Source organism: Mobula birostris, chromosome 5 (assembly GCF_030028105.1).
Source record: "Mobula birostris isolate sMobBir1 chromosome 5, sMobBir1.hap1, whole genome shotgun sequence".
Classification (NCBI taxonomy): domain Eukaryota; kingdom Metazoa; phylum Chordata; class Chondrichthyes; order Myliobatiformes; family Myliobatidae; genus Mobula; species Mobula birostris.
In genome coordinates this window covers 88614476-88627499 of record NC_092374.1, presented here as the reverse complement: position 1 = coordinate 88627499, position 13024 = coordinate 88614476, and positions in this window count along the sequence as shown.

The following is a 13024-nucleotide window of genomic DNA, read 5'->3' as shown; positions in this document are numbered from 1 at the left end:
TGGCTGATCATCCAACTCAGAACCCTATACCTGCCTTCTCTCCATACCCCCGATCCCTTTAGCCACAAGGGCCTTATCTAACTCCCTCTTAAATATAGCCAATGAACTGGCCTCAGCAGGTGGTGAAAAAGGCGAATGATGTGCTGGCATTCATAGCAAGAGGTTTCGAGTACAGGAGCAGGGAGGTACTACTGCAGTTGTACAAGGCCTTGGTGAGACTACAGCTAGAGTATTGTGTGCAGTTTTGGTCCCCTAATCTGAGGAAAGATATTCTTGCCATAGAGAGAGTACAACGAAGGTTCACCAGATTGATTCCTGGGATGGCAGGACTTTCATATGATGAAAGACTGGATTGACGAGGCTTATAGTCTCTGGAATTTAGAAGATTGAGGGGGGATCTGATTGAAACGTATAAAATTCTAAAGGGATTGGACAGGCTAGATGCAGGAAGGTTGTTCCCAATGTTGGGGAAGTCCAGAATGAGGGGTCACAGTTTGAGGATAAAGAGGAAGCCTTTTAGGACCGAGATGAGGAAAAACTTCTTCACACAGAGAGTGGTGAATCTGTGGAATTCTCTGCCACAGGAAACAGTTGAGGCCAGTTCATTGGCTATATTTAAGAGGGAGTTACATAAGGCCCTTGTGGCTAAAGGGATCAGCGGGTATGGAGAGAAGGCAGGTATAGGGTTCTGAGTTGGATGATCAGCCATGATCGTACTGAATGGCGCTGCAGGCTTGAAGGGCTGAATGGCCTACTCCTGCACCTATTTTCTATGTTTCTATGTTTCTGTAACACCGATCTTTAATGGAACATTGAAAGGTCTTCAAAGAAACATGTGATTACAAACATGCCCTACCTTTTTCTTGACCACATGCACCCATCCCCAATGGATATATCACCCCCACATAAAACTAATAAAGGAGTGGAGAGGAGATGGTGAAAGAACAGGAAATGACTGAAAACAAGAGAAAATCTGGAGATGTTGGAAATCAAAGCAATACATAAAAAATCCTGGAGGAACTCAGCAGGCCAGGCTGTACTATAGGGGAAGAAAAGTACAGTCGACATTTTGGGCCCTGAGCCTTCTCCCAAACATTGAAAGATTTCTTGACTTCACCCTTCAAGGTGTGGAAGTCAGAGGAAGCCATCTGGCCCATTGTAACTGTTCTCTCATTCACGTCTGGTCTTTTACCATCGGCATTTGAATCTAAGGTGCAGAGAATGGTGAGCCTCTGGAATTCTCTATCCCAGGGGGAGCTAGAGGCTGGACCTCTGCGTATTTAAGAAGGAGACAACTTGTGATTCTTCTGAAGACAGCATCGCTGTTGACAAATTTGTATATGGTCATGAAGTTGTGCTTGGCCGCACAGTATGTATAGAGATCAAAGTAGGTGTTTAACACACAGATTCCAGGTGAGCCTGATTCCACATCCTAGATACTCTCAAGATTCATATATATAATCCTTGATAGATACATATATGAACGGATAGATATAGAACACATAGTAAAAATACCATTTATATTGTGTGAATATATACAGTGCCTCTTAAAAAGTATTCACCCCCTCCCCTGCCCCCACAAAGTCTGCATGTTTTATTGTTTTACAACATTGAATGAAAGTGGATTTAATCTGGCTTTTTTGTCACTGATCAACAGAAGAAGACTTTCAGGTCAAAGTGAAAACAAATCTCTACAAAGTGATCTATCAATCTGTTTTATAACTATTCATACCCCTTCAAGTCACTATTTAATAGATGCACCTTTGGCAGTAATTACAGCCTTGAGTCTGTGTGGATAGGTCTCTATCAGCTTTGCAATTTTTCTCCATTCTTCTTTACAAAACTGCTCAAGCTCTGTTAAATTGCATGGAGATCATGAGTGAACAGACCTTCTCAAGTCCAGCCACAAATTTTCAATTGGATTGAGGTCTGCACTCTGACTTGGCCACTCCAGGACATCAGTGTTGTTGCTTTTAAGCCATTCTTGTGTAGTTTTGGCTTTATGCTTGGAGTTATTGTCTTGCTGGAAAACAAATTTTCTCCCAAGTTGCAATTCTCTTGCAGACTGCATCAGGTTTTCTGCCAGGATTTTCCTGTATATGTTGCTGCATTAATTTTTCCCTCTACCTTCACAAGCTTCCAGGGCCTGCTGCAGTGAAGCATCCCAACAGCATGATGTAGCCACCAACATGCTTCATGGTAGGAATGGTATATTTCTGATGATATGCGGTTTTCGGCTTACGCCAAACATAGCATTTAGTCTGGTGGCCAAAAAACTCAGTTTTGGGTTCATCAGACCATAGAACCTTCTTGCAGCTGACTACAGAATCTCCCACATGCCTTCTGGCAAACTCTAAATGAGATTTCATGTGAGTTTTTTTTTTCCAGCAGTGGCTTTCTCCTTGCCACTCTCCCATAAAGTTACAACTGATGCAGCACCCAGGCAATGGTTGTTATGTGTGCAGTCTCTGCTGTCTCAGCTGTCGAAGCTTGTAACTCCTCTAGAACCGTCATGGGTCATTAGTCCTCTTCTGTTACAGTCATTCAATTTTTGAGGACGTCCTGCTGTAGGCTGATTTACAGCTATGCATATTCTTTCCATTTCTTGATGATTGACTTAACTGTACTCCAAGGAATATTCAGTGACTTGGAAATTTTCTTGTTTCTGTCTCCTGACTTATGCTTTTCAATAACCTTTTTGTGGAATTGTTTGGACTGTTATTTTGTCTTCATGTTGAAGTTTTTGCCAAGATACTGACTCATCAGTAGTTGGACCTTCCGGATACAGGTGTATTTTTACTACAATCAATTGAAAACTTGACTGCACACAGGTCTCCAAAAGCAGATCTCCATTTAACTAATTATGTGACATCTAAAACCAATTAGATAATGATTTGATGTGTCATATTAAATGGGGGGAGGGGTGAATACTTATGCAATCACGCAAACACGAGGAAATCTGCAGATGCTGGAATTTCAAGCAACACACATAAAAGTAGCTGGTGAACGCAGCAGGCCAGGCAGCATCTCTAGGAAGAGGTACAGTCGATGATTCGGGCCGAGACCCTTCATCAGGACTAACTGAAAGAAGAGCTAGTAAGAGATTTGAAAGTGGGAGGGGGAGGGGGAGATCCAAAATGATAGGAGAAGACAGGAGGGGGAGGGATGGAGCCAAGAGCTGGGGTGGTATACTGCGTCCGGTGCTTCCGATGTGGCCTTCTATATATTGGCGAGACCCGACGCAGACCGGGAGACTTTTTTGCTGAACACTTACACTCTGTATGCCAGAGAAATCAGGATCTTCCAGTGGCCACACGTTTTAATTCCACGTCCCATTCCCATTCTGATATGTCTATCCATGGCCTCCTCTACTGTAAAGGTGAAGCTACACTCAGGTTGGAGAGATAACACCTGATATTCTGTCTGGGTAGCCTCCAACCCGATGGCATGAACATTGACTTCTCAAACTTCCACTAATGCCCCTCCTCCCCCTCGTACCCCATCCGTTATTTACATATATATATACACATTCTTTTTTTCTCCCTCTGTCCCCCTCACTATACTCCTTGCCCATCCTCTGGGTTTCCCCCCTCACCCTTTCCTTTCTCCCTAGGCCTCCTGTCCCATGATCCTCTCATATCCCTTTTGCCAATCACCTGTCCAGCTCTTGGCTCCATCCCTCCCCCTCCTGTCTTCTCCTATCATTTCAGATCTCCCCTCCCCCTCCCACTTCCAAAATTAGTTTTTCATAGATTATATAATATTTACTTAATTTCCAGTAAATACCTCAAGAAAATTAATCTCAAGGTGATATGTCTTGAGATGCTATCCACCATCAATGCTATGCTCTCTTCTTGCTGCTGCCATCAGGAAGGAGGTACAGGAGTGTTAGGTTCCTCTCCAGCAGGTTCAGGAACAGTTATTACCATTCAACCACCAGACTCTTGAACCAATGAGGATAGCTTCACTCACTTCAACTCTGAACTGAATCCTTAACCTACGGACTCACTTTCAAGGATTCTACAATTCATGTTCTCAGTCTTAAATAATTATTTAATTTTATTTGCACAGTTTGTTTCCTTTTGCACATTGGTTGTTTGTCAGTCTTTGTTTGCTGGGCTGTACCTAGACATCACGGCCCCTCTAGTGGAGACCCTTTCCTCGATCAAGTCCTCTTGTCAGTTTCCTGCCACAGTAATCCATGTGTGCACAATTGAAACACTGAACTTGAATACCACAACAGAGAGGTAATGAACAGGAAATATGTCTCACACTACCATTTCCCTGATGAGGTCATGGCATATTTCCTTTCCATTACCTCTCTGTTGTTGGAAGAGCTCAACAGGTCAGGCAATGAACAGTGAACACTTTGGCTCAACACCCTTCAGGCCTAAAACGTCGACTGTTTATTTCCCTCCTTAGATGTAGCCTGACTTGCTGAGTTCCTCCAGCATTTTGTACACATTGCTCAAGATTTCTAGCATCTGCAGAATCTCTTGTGTCACCATCTCTCTGTTGTCCTCTAACCCAACCTTCATTCTCATGCAGCCTGCTTTCTTTCTGAAGTGTGAAACATTCGGGATAGAACGTAGAACACAATGCAATCTCTTGAATGGGTTCTTCAGCCCACAATGATGTGCTAAACTAAGGACACATAATTAAACTAATCCTGTCAGCCTACACACTGTCTCATAACACACTGTCTCCTCTCGTTCATTGGGAAATGAGCTAGTTATCTAGATTTCAAGATTCAACTTTATTTAGCAGGTGTACACTGAAACATACAGTGAAAATGTGTGTTTTGCATTAATAACCTACAGGGGTGTGCTGGGGGCAGCCCACAAATATCGCCACATATTCTGGCGCCAACATAGCATGCTCACAGTTCTAGGCAAAGCAAAACAAACAGAACACATAAAAACAAGACACCACAGGCAACAAAACAACAACAGCAAAACAAGCCCTCGTTCCTCTCTCCCACCCACTTTAGTCATCACTAAAGGACCCAGTGGTACTGGCTGGAGTAATGAAAATATTTTGCCTGGGCACTTTGAAAAACTCTCCTTATCATCATCCAGATTGTGCCCAATAATTTCCACATTTAAGGAAATCACCTCTTCTCAAGGTCACACATATTTGAGTTGATGTGAAGACATATTACGCAATACCAGTGCACTAAATGATACTACCTACATACAGTAGTGGATACAGACCAGTCCATCACAGCAAAAGCCCTTCCCACCATTGAGCACATCTACAAGGAGCACTGCCATAAGAAAGCAGCATCCATCATCAAGGGCACTCTCCACCACCACCCACCATCCAAGCCATGCTCTCCTATTGATGGTGCCATTGGGAAGGAGGTACAGGAACACATCCATACCACTATTGTCATTTTTGTACATTTTGTTGTACCAAATACGAGTGAGCTGCCCTGGAATGGACACAAAAAGCCCCTTCACCAGAGGAGCTATCACTCACTGTGCACCCCATACACTCCATACAAATTGTATAGACTTCATAAATTCACCTTCCACACTATTACAGCCAATGTGATGTGTTGTATGGTATGCTTCCCTTCATTGGTAGGAGTGTCGAGTATTAGAGTTAGGAAGTCCTACTACAGCTATATGAAACTTCAGTCAGGTGGCATTTGGAGCATTGTGCTCCATTATTGAAGTTCTCATCCATAGATCTCGCAAAGTGGCCACACATGTTGATCGCGTGGTTAAGAAGGCGTATGGTTTGTTGGCCTTCGTTAAGTCGGAAGGGAGTTCAGGGGCCGTGAGGTAACGATGCAGCTCTCTAAAGCCATGGTTAGACCGGATTTTGAATATTGTGTTCATTTCTGGTCGTCTCTTTGTAGGAAGGATGTGCAAGCTCTGGGGATTATCTACCAAGGTGCTGCCCGGATTGGAGAAGATAACTTATGAGGATAGGTTGAGCGAGTTAGGCTTTTACTCTTTGGAATGAAAAAGGATGAGAGGTGACTTAATTGAGGTGTACAAGATGATAAGAGGCATAGACCGAGTGGACAGGCAAGGCCTTTTTCCCCAAGGTGGAAATGGATAATACGAGGGGGCATAATTTTAAGATGTTTGGAGGAAAGTATAGGGGGTATGTCAAGTGTAGTTTTTGTTTTACATTGTGAGTGGTAGGTGCAGGGAACACGCTGCCAGGGACATTTAAAAGACTCTCATATAGACACATGGGTGAATACAAAATAGAGGCCTATGTGGGAGGCAAGTGATTTTGCAGTATGTTAAGGGGTCAGCAAGACACCGTGAGCCGAAGAGCCTGTATTGTATTGTACGGTTAGATGTCCTACACCCTCGGGTCCATAGTACGGTAAGATGGACTCTTCCCGCACCCTCACTGCAAATTCTGTGGCGGCTACATATTATTATGCATGTTGTTGTTTTACGTTGTTCAAGCTCAATGGACCGTGTAATGTTCTGATCTGTGTGAACACTGCCCAAGTTTTCACGGTATCGCAGTAATAACCAACTCCAATTCCAGTACCTACCTGTCGCTGCTATACAGCGCCACCCTCTGCTAGTAAAGCTTCATGACCAGAGTCTGGAAAATAATGGGCCCCCAAGATTTCATCCTCCGTGCTGAGTTTTACTTTCGCCATTGGGTAAGTATAGCCTTTGAGCAACGGAATAAAATTGTGCTTGAAAATTAATGACCTCAAACTTTGTCCAAGGCAAAGCTGATCCCTGCCGATCTCAGAAATTTGCGTAGATTCGGCGCATCAGGGCTGAGTACGAAAACGTCTACCGAAAGCGGTGGGTACAGCCCTACACATCGTTGAGCACATTTTCAAGAAGCGCTGCCACATTCACCATCAATGACCACCCTCCGCCTCACCATAAGCCATAAGATCATAAAAGGCGGGAGAAGAGTTGGGCCATTCGGCCCATCGAGTCTGCTCCTCCAATCCTCATAATCCTGCCTTTTTCCCGTACTCTTTGACGTTGTTACTAATCAAGAACCTATCAAACTCCACTTTGAATAAACAGAATGACTTGGCCGCCACAGCCGTCCGTGGCAGTGAATTCCACAGTTTATCCAGGCCCTGATTAAAGAAACTCCTCCTTATCTCTGCTCCGCCGGCATTTCCTGGCTGAGATTCGGCCGGCAGCGTAGCCGCACACGCGGTGAAATCTATCATCCTCTGTCGGTCAGTAATCTCCCGACGCATATTGACCCTCCCCTACCCCACCCTCTTCACCGAGTGGTCACCCAGACCTGACAACTGCCGCCTCTTCCATTCCGCCAACTGTAAAGACTACCCACCAGGGTCGTTAATTCCCTGGAAAAAAAACAGATATGAGCCGGCGAGAAATGCAATTCATATCATTTATGCAACAGTGTAGGTAGGGTCAGGGACCCTGAAGGACAATGAAAGAGGCGTCGCTCGTGTCGGATGCATGGATGAGACTCTTCGCACTCTTCGTTCATCTCTACTATTTCCCTGAGCAACAATAATAAGAAGGGTCCTTGCATTTGGCGGAACCAGCCACCTCTGTGATAGGGCAGCGAACTCGACATATCCCACTACATGATGCTATCTCTGAAAAAAAAACAGGAAGGAAGGATCGTTAAGATGGAGAGGGTGCAGAAAAAAATCCGGGATGGACTGAAGGGCTTGGGCGCTGGATAGAATGGAATTGTGCTTTCCCCGGGAATGGTGACCTTTTAAATGTTTATAAAAATCATACGGGGTATAGATAAGGCGGACAGGTGTGCCTAACAGATTCACAAAATGGTGGAGGAACTCAGCAGGCCGGGCTGCATTTATGGGAAAGAGTAGAGTCGACCTTTCGGGCCGAGACCCTTCATCAGGACTAGAGCTCGGGGTCTCGGCACGAAACGTCGACTGTGCTCTTTTCCATAGATGCCGCCTGGCCTGCTCAGATCCTCCAGCATCTTGTGTGTGTCGCTTGGATTTCCAGCATTTGCCGATTTTATCTTCTTTGTGCCTAATAGATTGGCCATTGAGTGTATGTTCTATTACGTGTGAACACCTGATTGGTACTTAAAAATGCAAATGATGGGATTCAGAAGTGCACAGATTTCTGTTGGATCTAGCCAGTTTTTATTCAGAAACTGACAATTCCTTGTTCAGAGTTCAGAACAGTTTGGTGACAGCGGCAAGGCCTGTGCACAAGTAACTCAAGTGTGATTGAGGGACCAGTGCAAGTCGTCAGAATCCAGTTATTCAGCGACGACTTGAGAATCCTGCTCGACATGGACCACTTGGCCGAAGGGCGTGTTACCTTCCTGCGTTCCTTAACCTGCAACTACATGGGGTTTGGGAGGGATGGTATCCATGAAATAAAAACAATCTGAAGAAGAGCATCAGTAAGAGGTCACTGCTCGGACATCCCCTCGAAGGATGGCTAATCCCCCGCCTCACCACTCTATGTTCCATACCTCATATCCTTACCAGCATTAGCGGGGGAGGGGTGCAGCACGGTGGCGTAGCGGTTAGCGTAACACTTTAGAGCGCTAGTGATCGAGGTTCAATTCCCGTCGCTCTCTGTACATAGTTTGTAAATTATTTTCGTGACCACGTGAGGGCGCAGCACGGTAGCGTCGCCAACCTTGGGTTTACTTCCCACTGCTCTCCGTAAAGATGTGTACGATTTTCCCGTCACTGCGTGGGTTTCCTCCAGGTGCTCGGCCCGCTCCAAACCCCTCTCCCACCACCACATTCCAAAGATGTACGGGTTCTTGGACCAGATGCGCTTTTTGCCTTGTCGTATTTCCAAATGAAGGCTCCAAAGGTAGTCATAGCCGAAGGGTGGTAGTGGAGATGAGCTCCCACTGCTAAACAAATGCTCTTCATGGCGTGAGTCTCAAACAGCCTCTGACAACCAAGTACAACTCCTGACCTTCACGTGTGGCATAATTCTTGTGCCCGGCGGAGCTGTTCTCACTGACAGGAGAAGGAGCGAAGGCGGACCACTAGCACCTTAAACCCGGTTGCTCCGGGCAGATGGGGCTCGTTAACCAGGGACGGTAGCTCACCTAGGAGCGGGGAAACTCCGATTTCAAACCTCCACTGCCTTGCGGCTAAGGCTTTGGGAGTAAACCTCGGGGAAAATTCCGGAGTCGGAATCCCGAAGGCGGCTGACTGCTGTACCCTGCACCGGCACGGCAACTCCTGCGATGCTGCTGGCCCCAAACTGTATCGACTATCGACCTCACAGCATGTACCCAATCAAGCACTCCGACTTATTTTTACAAACCATTTTCGGGATAAGCCTTTCCATCGGATCGTTTAAGCCTCAATTCGTCGGCGGTGATCGCCGGAGTGAGCATCAGATCTCCCAGGAATAAGAGCAGTCTTTTCATCATCTTCGAGCTGGCTCTTAAATCAAGACAAGAGAGGGGCAAATAGAAACTCTTTATAAACACTGAGAATATTCAGTAATTCGGTTTCGAAGGTGGGATAAGTCAATGGTAAGCAACTTGACCGAGGAGATATGAAGTGGTTATAACCATGCAGATCAGTATGAATTAGCAGGTCAGGGACCTGGAGAATGTGCACATTCCAGTGAACTGAACAGAAGGAAATAGACAAATTGACTGTGAATATTCACACTCCCAGACATCAACCTCAGACAGTACAGAAACAGGCGCTTCAGCCTATCGAGATGGTGCTGACCATCAACCACCTGTTGACACTCATCCCTTTTATTATCCCCACAGTCCTGTTATATCTCCCCTCGCCTACCCTCCCACACGCACACACACACACATTCTAAATCATCACCCACATTGGAGGTGGGGGGGGCACTATTGAATTTACAGAGGATAATTGCCCCACCAACCCTGCATTTTGTTGGGACATGGAAGGAAACTGGACCATCCCGGGCAAACCAAGCCAGTGACAGGGAGTAGAGGCAAACCTAGACAAACACACATACAGATCGATGAAATGCTTAGTCAATCAGCTTTGCCCTGACCGCCACATAAGCAGAACGGCCTGGTGGCTACCAACTTCATTTTGACTTCTAAATCTAAATAATAGTCTGCCCGTTTATTTCTTCCACTAAAGTGCATGACCATACACTTTCCAACTTTGTATTTTATTTGCACTTCTTTGCCCATTCCCCTAAACTATCTAAGTCTCTCTGCAGGTTCTCTGTTTCCTCAACGCTACCTGCTCCTCCACTTATCTTTCTATCCGGCAAATTTAGCCACAAATCTATTAATCCCATAGATCAAATCATTGATACATCGTAAAAAGCAGCGGTCCCGACATTGACCCCTGTGGAATTCTTTTAGTAGCCAGCAGCCAGGCAGAATAGGATCCCTTTATTCCCACTCTCTGTTTTCTGCCAATCAACCAATGCTCCATTCATGCTATTAACTCCCTGTAATTCCATGGGATCTTATCTTGCTAAGCAGCCTCATGTGCAGCCCCTTGTCAAAGGCCTCCTGAAAATCCAAGTACACCACATCTAGTACATCTACTCTGTTTGTAATTTCTTCAAAAAATTGCAATAGGTTAGTCAGGCAGGATTTTCCTTTCAGGAAACTATGCTAGCTTTGGCCTATCTTGTCATAGGTGCTGTGCCCGGTGAGGGTGCAGAAGATGTTTACCGGGATGCTGCCTTTAGAAGACATGTGTTTCTAATAGAGACTGAATAAACTTGAGGTTGCTTTCTCTGGAGTGTCGGAGGCTGAGGAAAGATAGAGGGAATGCAGTGGATGTTGTATATTCGGATTTTCAGAAGGCCATTGACAAGGTGCCACGCATGAAGCTGCTTACAAAGTTATGCGCCCATGGTATTACACAAAATTTGCTGGCATGTTTAGACCATTGGGTGATTGGTAAGAGGCAGTTGATTGGGAATAAAAGTGATATTCCACAGGGAACTGTGTTGGGACCACTTCTTTTTATGCTGTCTGCCAAATATTTAAATGATGGAACAGATGGGTTTGTTGCCAAGTTTACAGATGATACGAAGATTGGTGGAGGGGCTGGTAGCATTGAGGAAACAGATCGGCTGCTGAAGGACTTACACCGATTAGGAGAATGGACAAAAAAAGTGGCAAATCAAAGACAATGTTGGAAAATGCATGGTCCTGTGCATTCGTAGTAGAAATAAATGTGCAGACTATTTTCCAAAGGGAGAGAAAATCCAAAAATCTGAAATGGAAGGAGACTTGGGAGCCCTGTGCAGAACACCCTGAAGGTTAACTTGCAGGTTGAGTCGGTAGTGAGGAAGGCAAATGGAATGTTAGTATCCATTTCAAGAGGTCTAGAATACCAGAGCAGGGATGTGATGTTGAGGCCCCATAGGCACTGGTGAGGCCTGGCCTTGAGTATTTTGAACAGTTTTGGGCTCCTCATCTGATAAAGATGTATTGGTATTGGATAGAGTTCAGAGGAGGTTCATAGGGATGAATCTGGGAATGAAAGGGTTATCATACAAGGAACGTTTCATGGCTCCGGGTCTGTACTCGCTGGAATTTTGAAGGATTGGGGGGGGGGGGGCGGGATCTCTTCGAAACCTTTCATATGTTGAAAGGCCTAAACAGAGTAGATTTATCCCGTGGTAGGGTAGTCTGGAGCAAGAGGACGCAGGCTTGGGATAGAGAGGCGTCCATTTGAAACAGAGATGCGGAGAGTTTTCTTTAGCCAGAGTGTGGTGAAGTTGTGGAATTTGTTACCACAGGTGGCTGTGGAGACAAGGTCATTGGGTATATTGAAGGCAGAACTTGAGAGGTTCTAGATTGGATACGGCATCAACGGTTATGGGGAGAAGGCCGGGGAATGGGACTGAGGGGGGCGGGGGGAAGAATCAGCTATGATTGAATGGCGGAGCAGACTCGTTAGGCTGAATGGCCTAATTCTGCTCCGATGTTTTATATTCTATTTCCTGAAGGATATTTTGGTTCCAGACAGACCCGGGACGGAACCGCAATAAACAAACATCAAAGAGTCTGCTACACTCTTTTTTTCGGGTCCCTAGCTGACGCTGCGCGGGAAATGCAAGGATCCAGATCAAACAATGGCAGCCTCATGTTCCCAGTGTGCAGTGCAGTAACGAAAGGCCCCGGATCCAACAACGCTCCCGGGCGTCGCTGCAATGAGCAATTTGAACACAGTAGCTCCAGGTGAGGTCGACATAGTGAGAATTTGGGGCATAGGCGAGGGATGGTCATATTCAGGAGGGTTAACAAAGGGGGAGCGACAAGGCGCGGGGTCGGGTGGTCAAATGTGGGCAGGGCAACAGAGAGGGGAGCTTATTAGGGCGGAGCAATGGAGGAATCAGAGCAATGAAGGGACAGATTAGGGCGGAGCAATTGAGGCAAGGCGAGAGAAGGGCAGAAAGTAAAACAGCCGTGGGATGAGTAGATAAACGCGGATTATAGAGAGGGAGGGGAAAGGTAAGGTGGGGTGAGTAACGGAGGAGGCAGGGAGAGTAGGGAGCCGCATGACGGGCAAGTGAGGCGAAGCAACAAAGGAGGGGCAGGGTGAGGGAAGGGCAGATTAGGGTGAGCCGGGTAGGGAGTTAGCCCTGCTGTACGTTTTAAATACAACTCAATCTTCTGTTATTATTGACTTGTCTCCAATGATGTTCTAATCTCTTCTCCGAGATCCGGCCATCACCACTCCCCTCCTCTCTTTGTCTAGGCTCCTTGACCCAACTGATTGTCCTGGGTAACACACACGGAATGCTGGAGGAACTCGGCAGGTTAGGCAGCCTCTATGGGGAAGAGACAGCATTCCACGTTTGGGGCCAACGCCCATCCTCAGAACTGAGGAGGAAAGGGGAAAACACCAGAATAGAAAGGAGCGGAGAGGGAAGGTGGGAGAGCTGGAAGGTGATAGGTGAAGCCAGGTACCTGGGAAAGTTCAGGGGCTGGAGAAGAAAGAATCTGATAGGAGAGGAAAGTGGAAAATAGAAAAATAGGAAGGAAGAGGGCACTCGGGGGAGGTAATAGGTGAGAAGTAAAGAGAGGTCAGTGAAGGGAACAGAGGAAGTGGGGAGGAGGA